We start from the raw sequence: 24,075 nt of genomic DNA on the forward strand, positions 1-24,075 counted from the left end.
CCCTTACTAAATAAAAAATATATATTCATTGGAGTCAGTAAGATGGTAATTCCTAGGAGAAAAAAAGGTTGTCAGGTAAAGAATAGTTAAAGAAACTAGATGTATGTTCTGTGGACGTTGGAAAAATGATGGGTGTACTTATTTGAAACATATAAGATTATAAAGGAGCATCATTGGTAGATATTGAAAATATTGCCACCAGCATTAGAATCTCAAACAAGGGCCGTAGTTGTAAGATTAGGGGGCAGTTATTTAAAACTCAGTTATTAAGAACTTCTCCCAGAGGGTGGTGAATCTCTGTAAGTTTCTACTGCAGAGGTTTGTGGAAACTTGGTCATTGTATTTAAAGAGGAAATAAATTACTGTTTGAAGGATCAGGGAACTGAGACTTTGCAAGAACCAATAGAGGAAAGCAGCTAAGCCCTAGGGCAGATCAGTGATGATTATCTTGAATGATAGGGCAGGCTTGACGAGACAAGTGGTCTACTCCTGCTCCTATTTTCTAATTCCGTATTAGAAAATGGAATTAGAAAATGAATTACTGAGGGCCGTCCCCCTCAGTAATTGTTATCTCCTTTTGGATGATGTTGTGGGGGGGGGGGGGGGGGGGGTGACCTGACAGAGGACAACCACAGCGATCAGGTCTCTGGCGCTGAGTCTGGTTCTGTGGTGCAGAAGGGAAAGAGGACAGACAGGAGGTTCTGTCAGCCTGATAGAGATACCCACGTTGTGTGATGCCTCCCAGGTGCCTCTGACATCCTCTGAGTACAGGATGTCTCAGATCAGGTGCAGAGTATTCTGAAGGGAGAAGGTGAACAGCCAGAAGTCTTGGTACATATTGGTACCAATGACATAGGTAGAAAAAGGGAGGAAGTCTTGAAGAAAGAATTCAAGGTTTTAGGTAGGAAGCTGAAAAGCAGGACCTCTAGGATAGTAATCTCCGGATTGCTGCCTATGCCACATGTTAACAAGCACAAGAATAACATGATCAGGCATATTAATGTGTGGCTGAGAGACTGGTGTAGAGGGCAGGGCTTCAGATTCTTAGATCACTGGGGCCTCTTCTGGGGGAGATACGGCCTGTACAAAAAGGACGAGTAACACCTGAACTCAAAGGGGTCCAATATCCTAGCAGGCATGTTTAATAGAGCTATTAGGGAGGGTTTAAACTAATTTGGCGGGGGGGGGGGGGTAGGAACCAGAGTGATAGGGCTGAGGAAGGGGAAAACAGAAATAAGTCAAAGATAGTGTGCAACTGAGATAATAGAAAAGACAGGCAGGGGATGAGGCATAATCACAGCCAGTGGGATGAGTTACAGGGCAATAGAGGTGTGGTGCAGTTAAAACAGAAAGCAACAAATACTGGACTAAAAGTATTATATTTGAATGCATGCAGCATAAGAAATAAAATGGACGATCTTGAAATTCAGCTACTGAGTGGCAAGTATGGCGTTGGCTAAACAATGGCAGCCATTGAAAGCTGAATGTCCAGGGATATACAGTGTATCAAAAAGATAAGTTATTAGGCAGAGGGGGTGGTTTGGCCCTGTGTATAAGAAATAATATTAAATCATTAGAAAGGGATGACATAGGATTAGAAGGTGTAGAGTCTCTGTGGGTTGAGTTAAGAAATGGCAAGGGTAAAAGGGCCCTAATGGCAGTTGTATACAGGCCTCCAAACACCAGCTGGAATGTGGATTACAAATTACAGCAGGAGATAGAACAAGTGTGTCAGAAGGGCAATGTCATGATAATCATTTGGGATTTTAACATGAAAGTGAATTGGGAAAACCAGGTTAGTATTGGACCTCAAGAGAAAGAATTTGTAGAATGTCGAAGGGATGGCCTTTTAGAGCAGCTTGTTGTTGAGTCACTAGGGGACTGTCTGTGCTAGGTAGGTTGTTGTATAATGATCCGGAGGTGATAAGAGGGCTTAAGGTTAAGAAACAATTAGGGAAAGTGATCACAATACAGGTGTGCACTGCTTAATGTCCATTCGGACAATGTCCGATCACATATACATCCGTAGTCCCGATCGGAGAACTTGACGTGGCAGATGTAACCAATCTCGTGTATCATGCATCTCTTGAGTGTAGTAGCATTATCTCTCTGTTTAATTTTCTATCTAAAATATTACCATAAAGTGCATCATGGCTTCCAAATGCAGCAAAACCACTCCTAGTGATAGCAGCAGCAAGAGACAAAGGAAAAGTATTGATTTGGAAGTGAAACAAGAGGTTATTAAACAATATGAAGGTGGAAAACCAGTGAATGCTATTGCTCGAAAATGCAAGAGGGACCTATATCGGATACGGAGAAATTGCTAATGACATGGATTGAGGACCAAACACAAAAGAGAATCCCTCTCAGTATGTTGACGATCACTGCTAAGGCACGGAGCTTGTTCAAAATGCTTAAGAAAAAGCAGGAGCAGAGTTTACTACTACTCCATATAGGTTTGCTAAGTATATAATATGGTGTTCGGACAATGTCCAAATCACATAACGTCCGATTTCACAGAACATTTTGTGGGCATTAAGCGATGCCTGTATGATCAAGTTCACTTTGAAATTTGAGAAGGAGAAACTAAATTCCAATGTGTCAGTATTTCAGTGGAATAAAGGAAATTACAATGGCTTGACAGGGGAACTGGCCAAGGTTGACTGGAAAGAGACACCTGCAGGAAGGACAGCAGAGCAGCAATTGCTGGAGTTTCTGAGGGAAGTGCAAGACAGATATATTCCAAATAAGGAGAAATTTTCAAATGGAAGAAGGATACCACCATGGCTGACAACTGAAGTCAGAGACAACGTAAAAGCAAAAGCAAGGGCATACAAGGATGCCAAAGCCACTGGGAAGATAGAGGATTGGGAAGCTTATAAAACTTGCAGAAGGAAACTAAGAAGGTCATTAGGAAGGAAAAGATGAATTATGAAAGGAAGCTGGCGACATATCAAAGAAGACACTAAAAGCTGTTTTAAGCATATAAAGGGTAAAAGAGAGTTGAGGGTAGATATAGGACCAATAGAAAATGACACTGGATGTATTGTAATGAGAGATGCAGAGATGGCAGAGGAACTGAATGTGTATTTTGCATCAGTCTTCACAGTGGAAGACATCTGCAGTGTACCGGACATTCAAGAGTGTCAGGGAAGTGAAGTTTGTGCAGTGAAAATTATGACTGAGAAGTTGCTCAGGAAGCTTAATGGTCTGAGGGTGGATAAATCTCCTGGCTCTGATGGAATGCACTCTTGGGTTCTGAAGGAGTTAACTGGAGAGATTGCGGAGGCATTAACAATGATTTTCAAGAATCGATAGATTCTGGCATTGTACCAGGTGACTGGAAATTGAAAATGTTACTCCACTATTTAAGAAGGGTGGAAGACAGCAGAAAGGAAACTATAGACGTGTTAGCCTGATATCAGTGGTTGGGAAGTTGTTGGAATTGATTGTTAGGGATGACATAACTGTGTACCTGGAGACACATGACAAGATAGGCCAAATCCAGCATGATTTCCTGAAAGGAAAATCCTGCCTGACTAACCTACTGTAATTTGTTGAGGAAATAACAAGCAGGGTAGACAAAGGAGATGCAGTGGATGTGGTGTACTTGGATTTTCAGAAGGCCTTTGATAAGGTGCTGCATATGAGGTTGCTTAGCAAGAGCCCATGGAGTTACAGGGAAATTACTAGCGTGGGTAGAGCATTGGCTGATCGGCAGAAAAGAGAGAGTGGGAATAAAGGGATTGTATTCTGGCTGGCTGTTGGTTACCAGTGGAGTTCCATAGGGGTTGGTGTTGGGACTGCTACTTTTTACGATGTACGTCAATTATTTGGATTATGGGATCAATGGATTTGTGGCTAAATTTGCCAATGATACAAAGATAGTGCAGGAGTGGGTAGTGTTGAGGAAACAGAGAGTCTGCAGAGAAATTTAAATAGTTTAGGGGAATAGACAAAGAAGTGGCAAATGAAATGCAATGTTCGAAATTATATGGTAATGCACTTTGGTGAAAGAAAGGAACAGGCAGACTATTATTCAGATGGGGAGAGAATTGAAAATGCAGAGACGCTAAGAGACTTGGGAGCTCTTGTGCAGGATACCCTAAAGGTTAATCTCCAGGGTGAGTCAGCGGTGAAGAAGGCAAATGCAATGTTGGCATTCCTTCCTAGGGGTATAGAATATAAGAGCAGGGATGTGATGTTGAAGCTCTATAAGGCACTCGTGAGACCACACTTGGAGTATTGTGTGCAGTTTTGGGCTCCTCATATTAGAAAGGATATACTGACATTGGAGAGGGTTCAGAGAATATTCACGAGAATAATTCCATGAATGAAAGGGAGTGTATGAGGCACATCTGGCATCTCTTGGGCTGTATTCCTTGGAGTTCAGGAGAATGAGGGGGGATCTCATAGAAACATTCCAAATGTTAAAAGGCCTGAACAGATTAGATATAGCGAAGTCATTTCCCTTTGTAGGGGAGTCTAGGGCAAGAGGACATGACTTCAGGATTGAAGGACGTCCATTTAGAAACAGAGATGCGGAGAAATGACTTTAATCAGAGGGTGGTAAATCTGTGGAATTTGTGCCACAAGTGGCTGTGGAGGCCAAGTCATTGGGTATATTTAAATCAGAGATAGATAGATTCTTGACTAGCCAGGGCATCAAAGGGTTTGGGAAGAAGGTAGGAGAGTGAGGGAGGATGACTGGAAGAATTGGATCAGCCCATGATTGAATGGCAGAGCAGGCTCAATGGGCTGAATGGCCTACTTCTGCTCCTATATCTTATAGTCTTCTGGTTTTATATTTATTGACTGACAGCATTTAAGACAATAAAAACTTGAATTTCATATCATTCCTTTATTCTACTGTGATAAGGCATGATTAATTAAATCAGACTTTTTATACAATCTAATTTCAGTGGTCTTTTTTAACTTCATCAAAATGTCAGACTTTGATATTTCCTGTCATACATCAAAATGGAAGGTACTTTCAGGATATTTTTACATTCTTCCCATTCAGATATTTTTGTTGTTGTTTCATATGGCATTCACATTTCAAATTGAAATGTGCCCAGGAGGGGCAGGCGTGAGTCTGTCCGTTCGGGAGTTGGGGTTAGATCGATCTTTGTCTGGCATCTTGTCCACAGTTGTTCCAACATGGGGGACCCTGAGTTGGCATCATCTGATGGAGTCCTTGAAGTGCACAAGTCTCCACACGACGTCAAAGTGTTGATCGAGGTCATGGAGGCTCATTCAGATATAAGTGGCTGAATGGAATTGTAAAAGCAACTTTTATTTATATTGTTCATTTTATTCAGAATACTCAGCTCATTAATTCAAATACTGGTGGTCCTTCCTAACCTCCTCCTTCTCAGCCCATCACTGTTACATTCAAGGCCACAGTAGTGGTGAAATTTATGACAAGCACAATGATTAACCCTTCAGAATATAGGTCCACCAGCATTTTTTGTGTGAAAATATTTCTCTATATCTACCTTATCAACATTTCCATAATTTTAAAGCCCTCTATCAGATCATTCTTCAACTATTCCCTTGAAAAAAAGAGCTTCAATAGCTTTTCTTGACTTTATTTTTAAGATGTGTGTGTTATAATTTTGTGAAGCTGCAGGATCTTCAGTATTAGGCCTATACCACAATTTGTTTTGGTGTATGCCAACAGTGCAATGTAATTCAAATCTTTACACTATTTTCTTTTCTCACTATGGTAGTGTATAGCTTGGTGACCATTGTAGAGTGGAAAAAATGGTAGATTGTCAGCAGAATATTCAGGGAGTTAGACTGTCCTGCACCTTTGGAGAAATCTGCAAGGGCTTCCAGGACCTAAACAATGAGAATGGGGAGTTACATTACATCTATTCCATTGCATAGATCAATCCCACAACCTCCTAGAGAAGACAAGCTGAAGTATATACTCCTGGAAGAGAGAAAACACAACACTTGTACATAAGAACATACAGGCCAATGGCAAATCAAAGCTAATAATTTGGTGTAGGAAGTTGCACTGAGGTGAAAGATAATGAATGCATGGTCTTAATAAATGGCAGAGCAAGCACAAAGGGACTGAATGGCCTCTCCTGATTCTATTTCTTATGCTCTTAAGCAGACAATTTGGTCATTTGCAGTGGTGTATCTAAGGTATGGCAGGTATGGCACGTGCCCTGGGCACCACTTGAAGGGGAGGCGCCACTGAGCAGTTTCTATTAAAGTCAGACAAGCCATCCTCAGATAGTTAAAAAAGGATTTTCTTCAGATGTATGATCTGTCTTTGATATCGTGGGTGAGAAGCACTAGGATGGCCTTATTTCAGAGCATTGTGTAAGAAGACCATGAAATGTTTCTTCACAAAGAAGAAGGAAAGTGGAGCTGAAGGACGGAAGAGACGAAAGTTGAAGGCAGTGAAAGCCAAGAAATTGAGAAAGTTCTTCATACCCTTCTTTGAAAAGCCCAGAACAAGTAGTTCGACACGTGCCATGGAGTCGCCTGCACCTGCTACAAGTGGATCAAGTACAAGCCGAGGAGGAAGTCAGATAAATACGAGTATGACAAGATTAAGAGTGAAGCTGCCACAGAGAATGTGGACATGACAGGAGGGGAAGACGATGGTGATGGTGGTGATGTTGAGTTTATTGACAAGATTTTACCTGACGAGATTGAACCTGATGACACTGAATCTAGTGAACTGGATGGCATCAAAGAGCCTCGAACTGTCATACCAGAAGTGATTGAACAGCATTACAATGGACTTCTGAAGTTCGACAAGGATACTAGAAAAGCAATTCTGCATGATGTGTTGAGAACAGAAATAATAAAGCTAGGTTCAAAGTATTTCCAGAACAGGGAGGGGCCTTTCCTACCAACAAATAACTGCTCAATGAACAAAACTTGGTTCAAGAGGAAATTGGGAAATGGTCATGGTGAGGAAGTGACTCGCTCATGACTGGTCTATTCCCCTTCTAAAGAGTCTGCATTTTGTATCTGTTGTCTTCTCTATTCCCAGTCAGACCATCAACCCTCATTGGAGCAGGGAAGTGGATTCAACCAGTGGAAAGCACCTGAAAGGATTAGTGTTCATGAAAATGCCAAGAATCATCGGGAATGCTTCACACAGTGGAAAGAAATGGAAAGAAATTTAGCTGGAAACAGAGGAGTTATTGACGTGGTATTTCAGTTACAGATTGAGAAGGAAAAGCAGAAGTGGCGTGATATCTTGACGAGAATCCTTCAGTGCACAAAATTCCTTGTGTCTCAGAACCTGGCTTTGCGAGGACACAGGGAGTCACTTTGGCTAGACGATGACTCCAATGTGGGAAATTTCCTTGGCTTACTGAAACTACTGGCCATCTTTGACCCTGTCATAAAAGAACACCTCACTCATTTGGAAAGTCATCCTGGATCCACGTCTTATCTTTCACCGGGTGTCCAGAACAAATTCATTCACATGATGGCATCCACTGTTTGCCAGGGTTTACTGAGAGGCATTCGTAAAGCCAAGTACTATGGTCTCATGTTTGACTCGACTCCTGATCAGGCACACTGTGAGCAGATGTCAGAAGTAGTGAGGTATGTGGAAGTTGATTTTGAGAGGAAAACAGTCCGTGTTAGAGAGTCCTTCCTTGGTTTTATCCAGATAAGCCAGAAGGATTTTAAGAGCTTGGTTGAAGACATCTTGAAACAGCTAGAGAAGGACAAAATGGAGCTACAAGATTGTCGGTCACAGTGCTATGACAATGTTGCTGTGATGGCTGGACACAGTAGTGGTGTTCATTAAAGAATAAGTGAGTGTTTGTGGCAGTGTTTGTGAATTGTGACAATCACTCACTCAACTTGGTGGGTGTACATGCAGCCAAGCAGGATACAATGATGGTCACAATTTTTAGAACCATCGAAGCTCTCTACATGTTTTTCACTCATTCAATACAGTGCTGGGAAAAACTCAAAAACGCTATGCCTGTGGTTGTTAAGTTGGAGTCTGAAACCAGTGGAGTGCAAGGACGGAAGCAGTGAAGCCCGCCAACAAGTACCTTGAGGAGATACTTCAAGTTCTCCTGGACATAATAGACAATGAAAACAAGACCAGTGAAACAAGAAGTGATGCAAGGCAGCTGTACAACCACATGTTGAGTTACAATTTTCTGATTTTGCTAGGATTTTGGAACAAAGTACTCATTCGCATTGACCATATTCAAAAGAGGCTGCAGGATCCTAGCGTGAACTTCCACAATGCTGCCCTGGATTTGAAAGCCCTCCAAGATCATTTTTATGATGAAAGAGAAGTGTTGGTCAGTGAGTCCCTCGAAGAAGGAGTCGGTCTCTGTCAAGAATGGAATATTGAATTTGAAAGACATCAGAGATGAAAGAAATGGATGGCTGATGAGAACTCAAAGAACCGCTGGGTTAACAGCTAAGGAGGAAATGGAAAGAGTCATGAAGGGAACACTCGACCGTCTTCACAGAAAAATGGACGAAAGGTTTGCTTGCTTGCACAACACTGATGCCAAGTTCTTCTCGATGTTGAGGGACTGTGTGATGGTGCTGACAGTAATGACCTAAAGAAGAAGTGTGAAAATTTGGGTAAATTCTACAGCTCTGATGTTGATGGACAGCAGCTATATGCAAACTTTTGGATTGCAGAGTGTTGCTATCAAGGCGGGTCAACATGAAAATATCAAGACTTGAAGAGCTTATTGAATTTATTGTTCAGTATGGAGATGAGAGCGTTTTCCCCAATCTTCGCATTGCTATTCAGATAATGCTAACCATCACAGTTTTCATCGCCAGCTGTGAGAGATCATTCGGCAAGTTAAAAGTAATACTTTTGTATTTGAGAGCCTCCACGGGTCAAGGCAGACTCTGTGATCTTGCTCTGCTGAGTGTAGAAAGGGAAGAGACTGAAAAAACTGACTTTGATCACATCATAGACTAATTTGCATCAGCGAAAACAAGGAAGGTGCAGTTATAATTTTCATGTAATGCCATAATTTTTTAATTAACAAGCTTGACTTGTATTTTTGAGCTGATATTATGGTAAGGTAATCTAAAAGATGGGTGTCAGATGTTTGGACAGGGGAGCAATTTCAGTGCTTGCCAAAGACGCTATTTTCTGTAGATACGCCCTTGGTCATTTGATCATTTCATTATTATCTCTGAGAACCTGTTGTTCATGAATTAGTTGCTGCATTACAACAGTATCCACACTTCAAGATTTATTTTCTTAAATAAATTATATTTTGGTCAGCTTGAGGTCATGAAAGGTGCCATATTTCTTTATTATTTTACACAGGTAATGCACAGAGGATATCTCACCCATTTACTTTTATGATCAGTCTGTGGAAAGTTATCAAATAGAGCCCAGTATTCTGTGTTTTGACCAGTGCAGGGAACAAAGCTCATTTTCTTTGAAAGTGAAGCCATTTACTTCTTACCTTATGTTATGTGCTGTCACTACAAAGAAATGAATGTACTTAGTTCTGTATAGTATGATATTCAAGTAGCATCTCTTACTCTACATTGTCAATCTGCCAGAGAACATAACAAATATAATACAACTTCACAGACCATATCAAGCTATTTTATAGTAAATCTATAATCTAATCTTCTGCTTGTTTGTACCTAACAGGGATAATAGTAAGGAGATAGTCATAAAACTGAGTCAAAGATTAAAATCAATATTTTACTTTCCATTCAACTGCACTATATTACATCTTATTTATTCATAGGTAGCCTGTCAATTCTGACCAAAATAATTCCTTTTGCTTCCTTCTTTCTTTGCTTGTTGAAACTTCTGCATCAGATTAATCTGATTGTGGTGAAGTTAGCTTTACAACCAATAATCTTAATGCATTAATTTAATAATCTTGAGAAGAAGCATGGCTTGTTTCAGACAAGTGCTGTATCTAACACAGCACGATTCACATAATGGTGCTTCGTGACACATACAGCCCTGGTCTATCAGATGTAAGCCTTATTACTTCCTCAGTTTGTAAATGAAGGTCAGTGCTACAAGTTGGCATGGGCATCAAACCATTCCACTTTTAGTCTCCAGGGAGAAATAAATACAGAATTATAACCCGTGCACACATGAACTCAGAACGTTCAAGATTTGTTGTTGCTCCAATTACAGCACACATCACACATAGAATAACAAAGAAGGTATAATCTATGCAAATACGTCAAAGGTGGGGCTTGGCTCAAAATGGCAACTTTTTATTCATTTCCACATAAATGCTACCTGACCTGCTGAGTTCCTCAAGTATTTTGTGTGTGTTGCTCTCAGAAAAATGTTCTTATTGGAGCCAGTGCAGTATAGAATAATTTGAATTGTAATGGGGCAACTGGAAGGTATTTCTTGGTGTATGGAAGATTAAGAGATGATCTGGTTAAAATGTTTAAATTTAATAAAAATATCTGACTAATGAAAGATAGGGAATTAACTATAGGAGAGACCAAGATAAACAGAACAATCTTAAAGGTTCATTATTCAGGGATGATGTTTGGTAGAGGTTTTTCAAATAGGTAGTGAGAGATCCTAAAATCCAGTTAATTTCAAGGTCAACTGGAAATTTCGGAATCAAGAGTGATAAATTTTATAAGAAGAATGGGAGTGCCATTCAATAACTCTTCACTGAAATTATCATCACCGTTCTTTTAAAATGCAACCTTCTTTCTATTACCCTATTCTAACATTTAGTACAACATAGAATTGAGACAAATTTGGTAAAATAAGCTGCTGGGCAGACTAGCCCCTGCCTCTTCCCTTTCTTTCTCAATGGGGTTTAGAAATTTCTGCAGTTTCACAGGCTTAGTTCATCGTTTGTTGCCAGTGAAAAGTCTTTCAGGTTAATTTATTGTACTATTTCCTAAGGATTACAACAGTCATTTTGAGTTTTTAGAACTAATTTGTTTCACAAATTAGGTTTAATCAGCCTTCATTAATTTGATTAATAAAAATCTACCTTGAGCAATGTCATTTTCCAATTTATTTGTGGATTGTGGTTTGTTATACAGATTGATATGCCTAAAACGTTATTGTATTCATAATGTACAATAGTATTCCTGAAACAATGTTAAGTAACTATTATCCCACTATAAATTCTACATCACCAGAGAATTTGAGATAAAGCACCGTGTGTGGGAGTCAAGCAGCAGTTTGTACAAAGCAATCTGGCAACAATATCCTCTTGAATCAAGTACTAGAACTGGCCTTGCTCTATGGCAGGCTGACAAAGTTACAATCCCTCATGGTTGCAGAAAGTGTAGATCAGAAAGGAAGTAAATGAAGGACCAAATTTTGGGTGGGGCAATGGTTTTTTTGTGTGAGGGTATATATAAATGGGAGGCAATCACAGTGGAGGAAGGAGGAACAGCATGAGGAAGTACAACATGGAGTAGTTCTATTCCCCTTCAAAATGGAGCTGTATGAGGTTTTTTTTCACAACGGTCAGGGACAGCAGATGAAACAGTTGAATTATGTAACAGCTGAAAACATCATATAAAATATCAGTTGTAATTTTCTGGCTGCAACAGTGGATTCTGGTTAATTGGGACATATCAGGACCAGTACATTTTTGCCAAATTAAGCAGCTGCCCAGAATAGCTGGTTCCATGGAAATAGTTAAAAAGGTATTTTTAAATAAACAAACTACCATTTAACTGAGGAACAAAATGTGTATTTAAATGAAATACAGAACAAATTAGAACATTACCAATACCACCACAGAACTATAAAACTGTATTAGTTCCTAATAGTCATCCAGCGTATGCTGCTATGGTCTTTAGATTAACTGTAAATGTACAAAATCAGTACAGATGCCTAGTTCAGATAATGGACTATCTTCATTGCTTTCTTGCATGAAGTAGTCTCGTAATACGACAATATATTTCCTGGCATCCTGTGTAGTCACTAGCTGAAGTTCAGATGTGTCATCTTCATCACTTTCCTCATCTTCATATTTCCCACCTTGGCATTTGGATAAAAGGCTTTCGATAATTGCATCCTCCATATCTTCACTTTTGTTGTAACATTCAGGGATGACTGTTGATATCTTCAACTTCTTCATTGTTCAACTTGTTGAAGTAGTGAAATTCCTTCATTTTCATTCTCAGCTAGTTCTGGCATCTCCAAGCCTGAATGCTTAAAACCACAGTGAGCAAAACAGTTCTGAATTGCTGTACTGCTTATCAAGCATGCTGCTGAAGATTTTGGAACTCCAGTTATCTCTGCCACCAGTGATGTTAGGCAGATGTCATTTAATTTGGTCCAGTAAGGTAATTTTTTTGACTAGTCTGAAATCGTTTCATGGCATCTTGGCAACCGTCTAACTCAAAATCAGAAACAAAATTATTAAATATCACTTTTTGAATTGGTATCTGTCAGCCCAAATGGATAACATAACGCAAGCACATGCAATTGCTACAATTTAAATACTTCACCCTAAACATGGTATAGTGTGTGACAGCCACACAAGTGTCACTAGTTAGAAACTGTTCAGCAAATGTCTCCTATTCCAAATAAATCATAGGTATCCCAGCTATTTTCTTGATTAGTTTTTGTTCTTTAGGAGTTTTCAAAAGCCACTTGGTCTCCGTAGCTTCGTCCTTTGTAGTTGTGTTCCCTAGACATAAAAAGATTAGGCTTGATAATTATGTTGTTCTGATTTAAGTGAAAGCTTGATTTCAAAGCTGGAAACGTGAATTCAGATTTGTTCTAGTTATGTAGTTGAAGAAGAGGTGAATCCCATAAAAGATGCAAATACACTTGACACATGAAAACAAAGATGAGAACCAACTGTAATTTTCAGAAATGATTGCCTGTTCCAAGTATTCACCGGGAGGATATTAGAAACTTGTCACCACAAACAGAGTTAACATAATGACTTCAATATAAATGTGTTTCAAGTCCCAGACAAGCAATGAGGACTCATAATAAATCAATCAACAGGCATAGCTGATTTTACTCCCCTACTGGTCTGCTGAGAAGACTTATGAAGTACTGATGACTATTATGAAGAAATTTAAGTATGCAGAGGATTCACAAAAATTGGACCTTATTTTCCAGCAGTAGCAAAAGAGGCATTTAACAAATCCATTAAATTTATTGCTTCTGTTCTGTATCAGATCATGGAAACAATGATAGATTATCTGTGCAACAAAAGCCTAGCAAATATGCATTCAAAAAAGAAAAAACTATTTGACTAATCTTCCAAGATTTCTTTCAGATAGTGGCATTACAGGTTTACAATAGTCAAAAGAATTTTAGTATGTATCATGCTAATTCCTGATAGAAGCATGATGAGTAGGCAGATCATGGAATTAATTGTCATGCAGCAATTATTTGGAGTGCCCCAGCTAATAAAATTATATGCAATTTGCACAGCAGATTATACATTCTACAATAGGAAAGATTTGTTTCATTTACACCCTATCCTCGTTATATGCGGGGGATACGTTCCTCGCAGTCGGCGCATAATGTGAATTATTATTTAAATGGAGAAAATAGGGATGCGTTCCAGAGGGCTTCCTAAATGTGTTTTATCTGTAATTTATTCACATTTTCATACCAATATGACACAAAATCAAAACCAGAAGGCAACATTCATATTATATTTCATTGATTTAAGGTAATAGTCAATGTAATAAATCATAGAAAGTTAACATACTAGGGTGTACAGTACTCAGCAACAGTGGCAGGTGTGTTCACTCCGGGAGATGAGTGGTTGTTGTAGTGTCGGGCAGCTTTACATGGATAAGGTGGATGGTTGTGGTCATCAGGATCATATCAAGCACAGCAAGGGGTGAAGGAAGACTCACAGAACGGCAGCAGGAGATACCGGTTTGAAGAAAGTGGTGAGGGTTGTTTGCTTGGCAGCATTTTGTTTTTCAGCATAAATTTGCTTGTAGGGAAGAAGGGTTGACGGCAGGGAACGACTGAAATGCTGACTCCGTTGGGTCCATGTCCATCGTCATTTGTGCCATGTGTTCCAACTTCCACCACTCCCTCACCGTTGGTAAACTCCCGGGATTTTCAAGATCATCTGTTGCTTGCAGCATCTGAGAGATAGTTCGCCGTAAAAAAAATATGCCTTGAATGTGGATCACACCTTGGTCGAGTGGTTGAATCAGCGAAATTGTGTTAGGCGGCAGGAAACGCACTGTTATGTTATGATGAATGCTGCCCAAATGTTTAGGATGGGCTGGTGCATTGTCAAGCAACAATAGAACTTCAAAGGCAAGATTCTGTTCCTGGCAGTAGCATCCCAGAGCTGCGTTACCTTTACCTGATGCCGCACTGTTTATAATTTCCAACTTTTTTCAAGTGTTAAAGTGGCTCTGTGCTGCTCAATTGATGGCTCAGGACATGACATCAGACGCTTAGGAGGCATAGTTAAATATTTCAAGCACAAAATCAGTACACTGTAGGTAAAGCCTACATAAGTTTAAGAGCGCAAGATCGCACATCCACACCTTGCCAAAACCAATGTGAGACTGGCGGGAGCTAGATTCTGAGGCGCACACACCTGACTTGTATTGGTGGCAAAGAGGTGCTTCTCGTCCCAACAGTGAGACTGTGAGGCTTGCGCACGTGACTTGTATTGGCGGGAAAGCAGTGCTCCTCGCATTAACTGTAAGTTTTGGATGCATATAAGGAGACGTTGGTAGAAATAGGTTCCTTGCATAACTGTGAAGACGCATATAACGAGGATAGGGTGTACTTACAGGTTAGTTGCTCATTGACTTGAATGAAGTATTGCTTCAATTCAGATATGATTCAATCATATGGAATTTTTAGAGTTTGTGAATTCTGTGAACAGTTTCATGCCAGGTGCTCAGGAGACTGACTTGTTGAAGCAATGATTTCCATCTAAACCTCTTTGGTGAGCCTTTCCCTAAAAAGTGCACAATGAGGAGTAGCTACTCAAAAGGGGGAGTAAACGTCTCACAAGGAGCAGTTGCCCAACAACCATCTGAGCAGTTACCATTGCTGTGAAATATCTGTAAGTCACAAAAAAGATCTTTAATGAAATATGCCACCACTTACAGCCAAGTGAATCCTGGCTTGCAAGGGACTGTATTATATGTGGTTGTCATCAAATAATATGCATCAGGCTCCTTTCAAACTAGAACAGAAAATAGCTGCAACATGTCCTGATTTGTCAATCAGTGGTAAATAAAGAAGGGCCCAGACGTTCACAGAATAGACCTAAGTACATCTCATTCTCTCCGTCAGAGAGGAACGTGTAGAGCAAAGACATGATTTCACAAGTCTTGTGGGTGTAGTACCCCCCAAAAACGGGATATGGCAAATAAAACATAGATACATTATGTACGTGCATCAGTCACTTTATGGAACCAAAATAAGTTACAGTACATCCAATTAATAGTATAACAATAAAATACACATTTCATCAAGTCAATCCTCTTCCTATTTATACTGTTACTTACTTAACATTCAGGACTCTGCTCATGCCTACAAGAATGCCTAGGGAGGGGCAGAGTCCTGAATGTTAAGTAAGTAACAGTATAAATAGGAAGAGGATTGACTTAATGAAATGTGTATTTTATTGTTATACTATTAATTGGATTAATTCCTCATGCCTACTAGAATGCCTAGGGAGGGGCAATCAATTGCATACTGAAAATTGAATGCAAGCCTTACAAGTCAATGGCAGATTCAGTGCTCAATACTATAAAAGAATACCTTGTATACACATTGTCAGAATTTTCAACTAAACATATTTGCATATTTTTCTAGTAATATCCCTTTTCCTTTCTCAACATGAAATGATATTCACATGAAATAAATTATTTGAACAATTATTTATAACTAAATTGAACAGATTTCAACATTGTCACACAGACATTCCAATAATGTGGGATGCCATTAACTGAACACACATTACTTTAAGGACATACCTGCTAACTCTGAAATGGAAGAAGTTCCTCTCTCACACTTTTGATTTGTTGTGGTTAGAACAGCATGCTGGTCAATGCACAATATTTACTGTCATTTTTTGTTATAGTTTATTAGATAGTTCCATTATTTTTAATCTATATTTCTAATTCAGTAAAGTGTGATATCAGCAATATAAAGTCTGATGAAATTGCTAGTGCTTGGAATTCACTGATCCAAAATCCACTTATGTGTAACCTACATTTAAATTATGAGAAAACTAAACTCAGTGATCTCTGACGCAAACTTATCCACTGATTATCAACACATTCACTCTCTATGATCACAGACTTAGGATGAGCAGACCATTCAGAGCCATGGTATACTATCTGATAAGAGAATTGAGCTTCTAGTTCATATTCTTTCCATCTGCAAGACAGCCTAATTTAGAACATTTCTGTATCAGTATGTCCCAGCTCATGTTCCAGAAATCCTCATCTATGATTTCTTACTAGTCTCCGAGGTGGCTTCCAAAGCTCTGCTGCTCAGGTGTTAACAAATACCAAGATCTATTTATCTCTCTGCATGTGCCGAACTACATTGCCTTTGTCGTCTGACAATTCCTTGGTTTTTCAATTATTCTTGAATTCAGGTCTGTCCTTGTTACATCCCTTCCTAGCATTGAAATTCTTGAGCCTTACAACCCTTAATGATCTCTACATTTCAAATGACCTCCTGTGTATTGTGATTTCCATCACTTCACTGGTATGCCATCAGCTATAAGGCTCCCTAAGACATAAACAAAGAACGTAGAACAGTTCCCCAATACCTATTGGGTCAATGAAGAACAGATAAGTAGGCTTATTAGGGAAAGGTGCAAAAAACACCACCGTTATTGTGATGAGTGACTTCAACTTCCACAATATAGACTGGAACCTTGCTAGTGCAAGAGGTATAGATGGGATAGAATTTGTTAGGTGTATCCAGGAAGGTTTCTTAAATCAGTATGTAGATGATCCAACAGGAGGAGGGACAATACTGGATATGGTACTGGGAAATGAAGATGGGTAGGTGACTGACCTTTCAGTGCAAGAACATCTATCCTTATTCATTCCTATCTTAAAACTCCTTATATTGTAAGATAGCTTTAAATAAGAATAGGTATGGACCTTGTGGAAGAATATTAAATTAGAGCAGAGCAAATTATGAGAGTATTGGGTAAGAACTAGGGAGACTTAATAGTGAGCAACTGTTTTTGGGTAAGTTCACATCTGACATGTGGAGGATGTCTAAAGACCAAACGCATAGCAACAGGTTGTGCAGATATGGCCCAAGTTCAAAGAGAGAGGGAGAGAGATACTGAAGTGGGTCAACAGTTCACTGACTCTAATGAGAATTGTTGCAGAATTTTGAAGGAAAAGAAAAACAATAAACACTAGGTCAACAGGGCCATTAACTAGAACTCTCAACTGAAAGTTAATACCAATACTGCGGCTGTAAGCAATAACTAAATACTAAGCAGACACCGCTCCTGATAGCACCATTCAAAACTGTAGTCTTCTGTCCCAGGAAAGGACAAAGGTAAGCAGGCTGCATAGATGTTGCTGTGCTTTTGGTCAAGTCTCAACAAGAGTAGATTGAGAGGAATGGAGTTAGATGCCACCACAAAGAAACACTAATTAGCTGGAACGTGCACTAATTAGCTGAATGTGATTGCCGAACTTGTTCCACAGCCTGCTTGTGCAGGCACTTGGATCCCATGGCAGAGTCTGTGATTATGACACGGCTCCTCTCTAGGTGCTGCTGTCAAGGCACCTGAGGCCTGCGCTTGCTGTAAGTCCCAGACAAGAGATTTGTCCACGATGTCATTGGCTGGAACCCAAGAACTCAGAGCCATATCCCTACCAATCCACGAGGTACTGCACATTGTTTCCGCAAAATACCAGGAGGCACTGCACAGTATAGACCAGGGAACCATCCATCAAGCAAGGAGGGTGTGCCTGGAGCCGAGGGGAGATAGTAACCAGCTTGAGCTGGGAAACATGTAACATTGTGTTGATCTTCATTGACGATGGTAGGTGCAAACTATACAAGACCTTGTTGATAGCCTTCATCACTAGGAATGGTCCCACATAGCATGGGGCCAACTTTCAGCTCTCAACTATCAGGGGAAGTATCCCAAGATGCCACCCAGACTTTCTCCTATGGTTTGAGAGGCTTGCCTATCAGTGGAGCCAATTTGCCTGCCAGGCATATTGTTTCTGACCACGAAGCAGAGAAGCCCTGGCTCATCTCTACATGTGCTGAACCAACTGTTCAGCAACAGGAATTCGCACATCAGTCTCCTGGTTAGGGAAGAGCAATGGCTGAATTCCCTTCTGGCATTCAAATGGGGACATGCAGTGGAGGTTGACTGGAGGTTATTGTGTGCAATCTCTGCCCAAACCAATTGTGAGATCCAGAATGTAGGATTGGAAAAGGCAAGGTCTGGCCATTGGATTGGATCTGTTTTAAACAAAAACACAACTTGCTTCCAGACATTTCCTTTAAACTTTTCCGTTCCCCTCAAAACCATGCTCTCTAGTATGAGATAGCTTGACTCTGGCTATCTACCCTATCATTGCCTTTTATAATTTTATATATTTCTATCATGTTCTCTGATGCTCCAGAGAAAACAACCCAAGTGTGTTCATCCTTTCCTTACAGCTTATATTCTTCAATCCATGCAACAATCTATTGATGCTCTTCTGCACCTTCTCCAGGGCCTCCACATATTTGCTTTAATATGGGAACCAGGAATGCACAGGATATACTGAATGTGGCTGAACCAAAGTTTTGTACAGTTGTAATGTGACTTCCCAAGCTTCATTCAGTGCTCCAGCTCGTAAAGGCAAACATACCCGGTGCCTTATTTACCACCTTATCTAAATGTTGCCACTTTCAGGGAGCTATTGGCTTGCACCCCAGTATCCCTCTGTATATCAATGCCCCTTAGGATGAGAAAATCTGCAAACGCTGGATATCCAAGTAGCACACAGAAAATGCTAGAGGAACACAGCAAACCAGGCAGCATCTATGGAAAAGAGTAAACGGCTGATGTTTTGGGCTGAGGCCCTGCATCAGGATTGGCAAAAGAAGATGAGAAATTAGAGCAGGAAGGTGGGGGGAGGAGAGGAAGAAGTGCAAGGTGGTAGGTGATACTGCAGGTGAAACTAGCAGAGGGTGAGGGGTGAAGTAAAGAGCTGGGAAGCTGATAGGTGAAAGAGATAAAAAGCTGGAGAAGGCGGATTCAGATAGGAGAGGGTAGAAGACCATGGAAGAAAGGGAAGGGGGAGAAGCACCAAAGGGAGGTGATGGGCAGGCAAGGTGATAAAGTGAGAGAGGAAAATGGAAATGGGAATGGTAAAGGGGGGGACAATTACCAGAAGTTCAAGAAAACCACGTTCATGCCATCAGGTTGGAGGCTACCCAGACTGAATATAAAGTGTTGCTCCTCCAACCTGAGAATGGCCTCATCATGGCAGTAGAGGAGGCCATGGACAGACACATCAGAATGGAAATAGGAAGTAGAATTGAAGAGAGTGGCCACCAGGAGATCTCACTTTTTCTCGAGGATGGAGCGTAGATGCTCAGCAAAGGGTCTCCTAATATACATCGAGTCCCATTGATATTCAGGAGGCCACACTGGGACCACTGGAATCTGTAGATAACCCTAACAGACTCACAGGTCTATTTTCTTGCCCTCCCCCCACTTTCTGCTTTCTGCAGGGTTTTCTCCCTATGCAACTCCTTTGACCATTCATCCCTCCCCACTCATCTCCTTCCTGGTACTTATCCTTGCAAGTGGAACAAGTGCTACACCTGCCCCTACATCTCCTCCCTCACTACCACTTAGGGCCCCAAACAGTCCTTCCAAGTGAGGCGACACTTCACCCGTGAGTCTGTTGGGGTCACCTACTGTTTCTGGTGCTCACAGTGTAGCCTCCTGTATATCGGTGAGACCCGATGTAGATTGAGAGACTGGTCGCTGAACATCTAACCCCCGTTCACCATAAGGAGCAGGATTTCCTACTTCAGTTCTACTTCCCATTTCCAGTCCAACATGTCAGTCCATGGCCTCCTCTAGATAGATAGATAGATAAATAGATAGATACTTTATTCATCCCCATGGGGAAATTCAACTTTTTTTCCAATGTCCCATACACTTGTTGTAGCAAAACTAATTACATACAATACTTAACTCAGTAAAAAATATGATATGCATCTAAATCACTATCTCAAAAAGCATTAATAATAGCTTTTAAAAAGTTCTTAAGTCCTGGCGGTAGAATTGTAAAGCCTAATGGCATAGGGGAGTATTGACCTCTTCATCCTGTCTGAGGAGCATTGCATCGATAGTAACCTGTCGCTGAAACTGCTTCTCTGTCTCTGGATGGTGCTATGTAGAGGATGTTCAGAGTTATCCATAATTGACCGTAGCCTACTCAGCGCCCTTCGCTCAGCGTTGTGTTGAGGCCACACTCAGGTTGAAGGAGCAACACCCTATGTTCCATCTGGGTAGCCTCCAACCTGATAGCATGAATATCGAATTCTCGAATTTCCATCATTGATCCCACCCCCCCTTCACCATTCCACATTCCTATTTCCGTCTCTCACCTCATCTCCTTACCTGCCCATTACCTTCCTCTGGTGTTCCTACCCATTCCTTTTCTTCCATGATCTTCTACCCTCTCCTATCAGATTCCCCCTTCTCCAGCCTTTTATTTCTTTCACCTATTAGCTTCTCAGTTTTTTACTTTACCCTTCCCCCTCTCCTGGTTTCACCTATCACCTACCACCTTCCTGCTCTAACTTCTCACCTTCTTTTGCAGTCCTGATGAAAGCATGAAACATCAGCTGTTTACTCTTTTTTGACCTGTTGCGTTCTTCCAGCATTTTTGCAAATGCTTCTTGGATCTTGCCATTTACTGTATACTTTTCTCTTGCATTTGACCTTCCAGAACAAATTACCTCACACTTATCCATATCAAACCCCATCTGCCATTTCTCTGTCCAAATTTCCAGTAGATCTATATCCTGCTGCATCCTTTTCAATCCTCCTCACTGTGTACAATTCCACCAATTTTCATACCATGAACAGGATACCCACATTTTCATTCAGGTTGTTTCTATATATCACAAACAACAACTCCCATAATTTCCGTTCTGTGCTTCTCTGTCCTTACCTGCTCATAGGCATGTAAGGCATGATAGCATAGCGGTTAGCATAATGCTATTTCAGCTTGGGGCATCGGAGTTTGGAATTCAATTCCAACAGCGTCTTCTGTAAGGAGTTTCTACATTTCTTCTCATAAACATGTGGTTTCCTCCCATATTCCAAAGAAGTACCGGTTCATAGGCTAGTTGGTCATTGAAAATTGTCCTGTGTTTAGGCTAGGGTTAGGTAGGTGTGTTGCTGAAGAGTGTGGCTTGTTGGACCGGAAGGACCTGTTCCACACTATATCCCTAAATAAATAACCAATCATCTAAGTAGTTATCTTAATTGCGAGCATTGAACTGTGATTCGATTCCTGAGAAGAACCTTGGAACATTTTATGACATTGAAGATGATTTTTGTTTAATCTTCAAGTTATTGTTGTGGCTGTGTTACCCCAATATTTCAAAATAATCTCATAATATGGAAAATTAATTATTCAACATAGATACTGAATAATTGATTGTAGGACATATGAATTTCTGTAATCGTTAATCAAGTGCACTAAAATTGTTCAGTCTTTGTGCACTGGTGCGTTAAAATATTTGTGATGATGGGGTGTGGAATCAGCACAATGTCTTGCCGCTGATTCAGCTGCTCTGTTTCCAGCAAGATTGTGTCAGTAGGTGATCTGACTTTAGAATGTCTTTGTGCCTGGTCCATTGAAACAGCTAGACTTGGCACATTGCTCCAGAACCAAAGAACAACAGACTGTGAAAATGAATTTTATGCTTAATAATGCTGGTGTGATCACAAAGCTCAGATGTGGACTTACACTGGTAAGTAGTTTAGATTAAATGATGTAGGCTGCACACACTGAAGAGTTATAGTTCTTTATACACCATTCTCACTGTGAATACAGAATGCACAGAAGTTACATTTACAGCATAAAATCAAGTAAATCTTTGCAAAAGGACGAAGGTCAAAGCAGTGTGTATGCTTTGTGTGAGCTTTCCACCACCTCAATTCATTCTGTTAGCATATTCTTCTATATATTTCTCCTTTGTTGGATTACAGAAAGCAAGACTCAAGGTATAAAAAATGTACACAAGAGATTTCTGCAGGTGCTGGAAATCCTGAGCAACACACACAAAATGCTGGAGGGACCCAGCAGATCAGGCTGCATGGATGGATGAAAATGGATAGTCAATGTTCTGGGCCAAGACTGTTCATCAGGACTGGAAAAGAAAGGGAGGGCAGCAGCTGCAATTTAAAAAAAAAAAAAATTTAAGGGGAGGGAGAGGAACAGCATCAGGTAAATAATAGGTGAGTTCAGCTGAGAGGGCTAAACTAGATTGGTGGGAGAGGAGGAATGAAAGGAAATGATGTGAGAGGTGAGGAGAAGATAGTCAAAAAAGGCAAAGGGCTGAAGAAGAAGGAAGCTGATTGGAGAGAATAGGAGACCAGAGAATAAAAGAAAGAGGCAGAAACCAGAGGGAAGTGATGGGCAGGTCATGAGGGCAGGGGAGGGGAAGAGAAGGGCCACAGGAATGAGGGAAAAGAATGAGGGGGTTAAACAAGGAAAACAGAGGGAAGTGGTGACCAGAATTCAGAGAAATCGATACAAAAAGTAGAGGAGAGGGAAGGGAAAGATGTGACTAGTGGTGTGATTCCATTAGAGATGGTAGAAGTTGTGGACAATGATGCGTTGGATGTGGTGGCCCATTGGCTGGTAGGTGAGGACAAGGGGAACCCTATCTCTATTATGTTGGGATGGGGAGAATGGGGTGAAGGCAGACGTGCTAGAAATGAAGGAAATACAGATGAGAGCAACGTGTTTGGGAGTGGAAGGGAAACCGATTTTTTTTTAAATAAAAGGATATCCTGGAAGGGAAAGGCTCATCACAAGAACAGATGAAATGGAGGTGAAGGAATTGAGTGAAGGGATTAACATTCTTACAAGTGAAAGGATGGGAAGAGATATCGTCAAAGTGTGTAACTGTGAGAGTCAGTGATTTTATAAAAGATGTTGATGAATAATCTTTATCTGGAGATGGAGACAGAGCGAGCAAGAAAGCAAACGAGGTGGATCAAGAAGGAGAAAGATACGAGTTAGATAAATTAGATAAAACAACAGAACAACATAGTCTGACCTGCTGAATATGTCAAACATTTTCTGTTTAAACAAAATAGATCAACAGTAGGAAACTGTAATGATTAATGGAGTTCAAGACAAATTGATCTTACTAAAATAAATCCAAACTACCCAGAATTAAAATAGCATGCACAAGAAAAGAGCAAATTTGAAACTCTATAAATTGAATGACAAAAAAGAAAAAAAAAATCAAATTCAGAATTAAGAAACTTGTAAATGCTACAAAGTTATCATGGAGCATGAAAGGAGATGGCAAGATATTCTCCAGATACATGAATATAGTAGTAAAACTGTATAAGAAGAAGGTCGCCAACAGATACATTGAGTTCAAGTCAGGAAATCAACATGATGGCATGAAATAAAAAAAGCTGTAAATACTCAGCAGGACAGGAAGCACCTGTGGAGATGTAACCGTTTTTAACAATGTACACAAGCAAGGAGAGGGGAAATGGGGTATGATCAAAGACTGGAGAGATTAAGGGAATGATGGCAAAGGCAACATGGAATGTTAATGTGCCAAGCAGAATAGCATAATATGATTTGTGAGAAGCAGAAATAGAAACAATGAAATCGTTGCTGTCTCAGGTGAGATGAGGACAGCATTAAAAGTTATAGGGATGAGTGAGGCTCAATATATTAAGAAGCTTTAGTTAAAATGCTCTCAAAGAGAAATTTATTGAACAATACTCAGCTCCATGACTGCTATGAGTCCTTGGGAATCGACAAAACAACTCCGATTTCTTAAGAGTGATCTGAAGTCCTCAACTGTTTACAGTATACAGGGAAGGCCACGTAGTGTGAATAAATAGGGGTCAT

At 40.4% G+C, this 24,075-nt stretch overlaps 1 protein-coding gene across 2 annotated transcripts in view; it reads left to right on the forward strand.

The window, feature by feature from the left end:
- spag16 (sperm associated antigen 16) overlaps nt 1-24,075 on the forward strand; it is a 773,550-nt gene that overhangs the window by 618,275 nt on the left and 131,200 nt on the right. The window lies entirely within an intron of this gene.

This window comes from Hemitrygon akajei, chromosome 5 (assembly GCF_048418815.1).
Source record: "Hemitrygon akajei chromosome 5, sHemAka1.3, whole genome shotgun sequence".
Classification (NCBI taxonomy): domain Eukaryota; kingdom Metazoa; phylum Chordata; class Chondrichthyes; order Myliobatiformes; family Dasyatidae; genus Hemitrygon; species Hemitrygon akajei.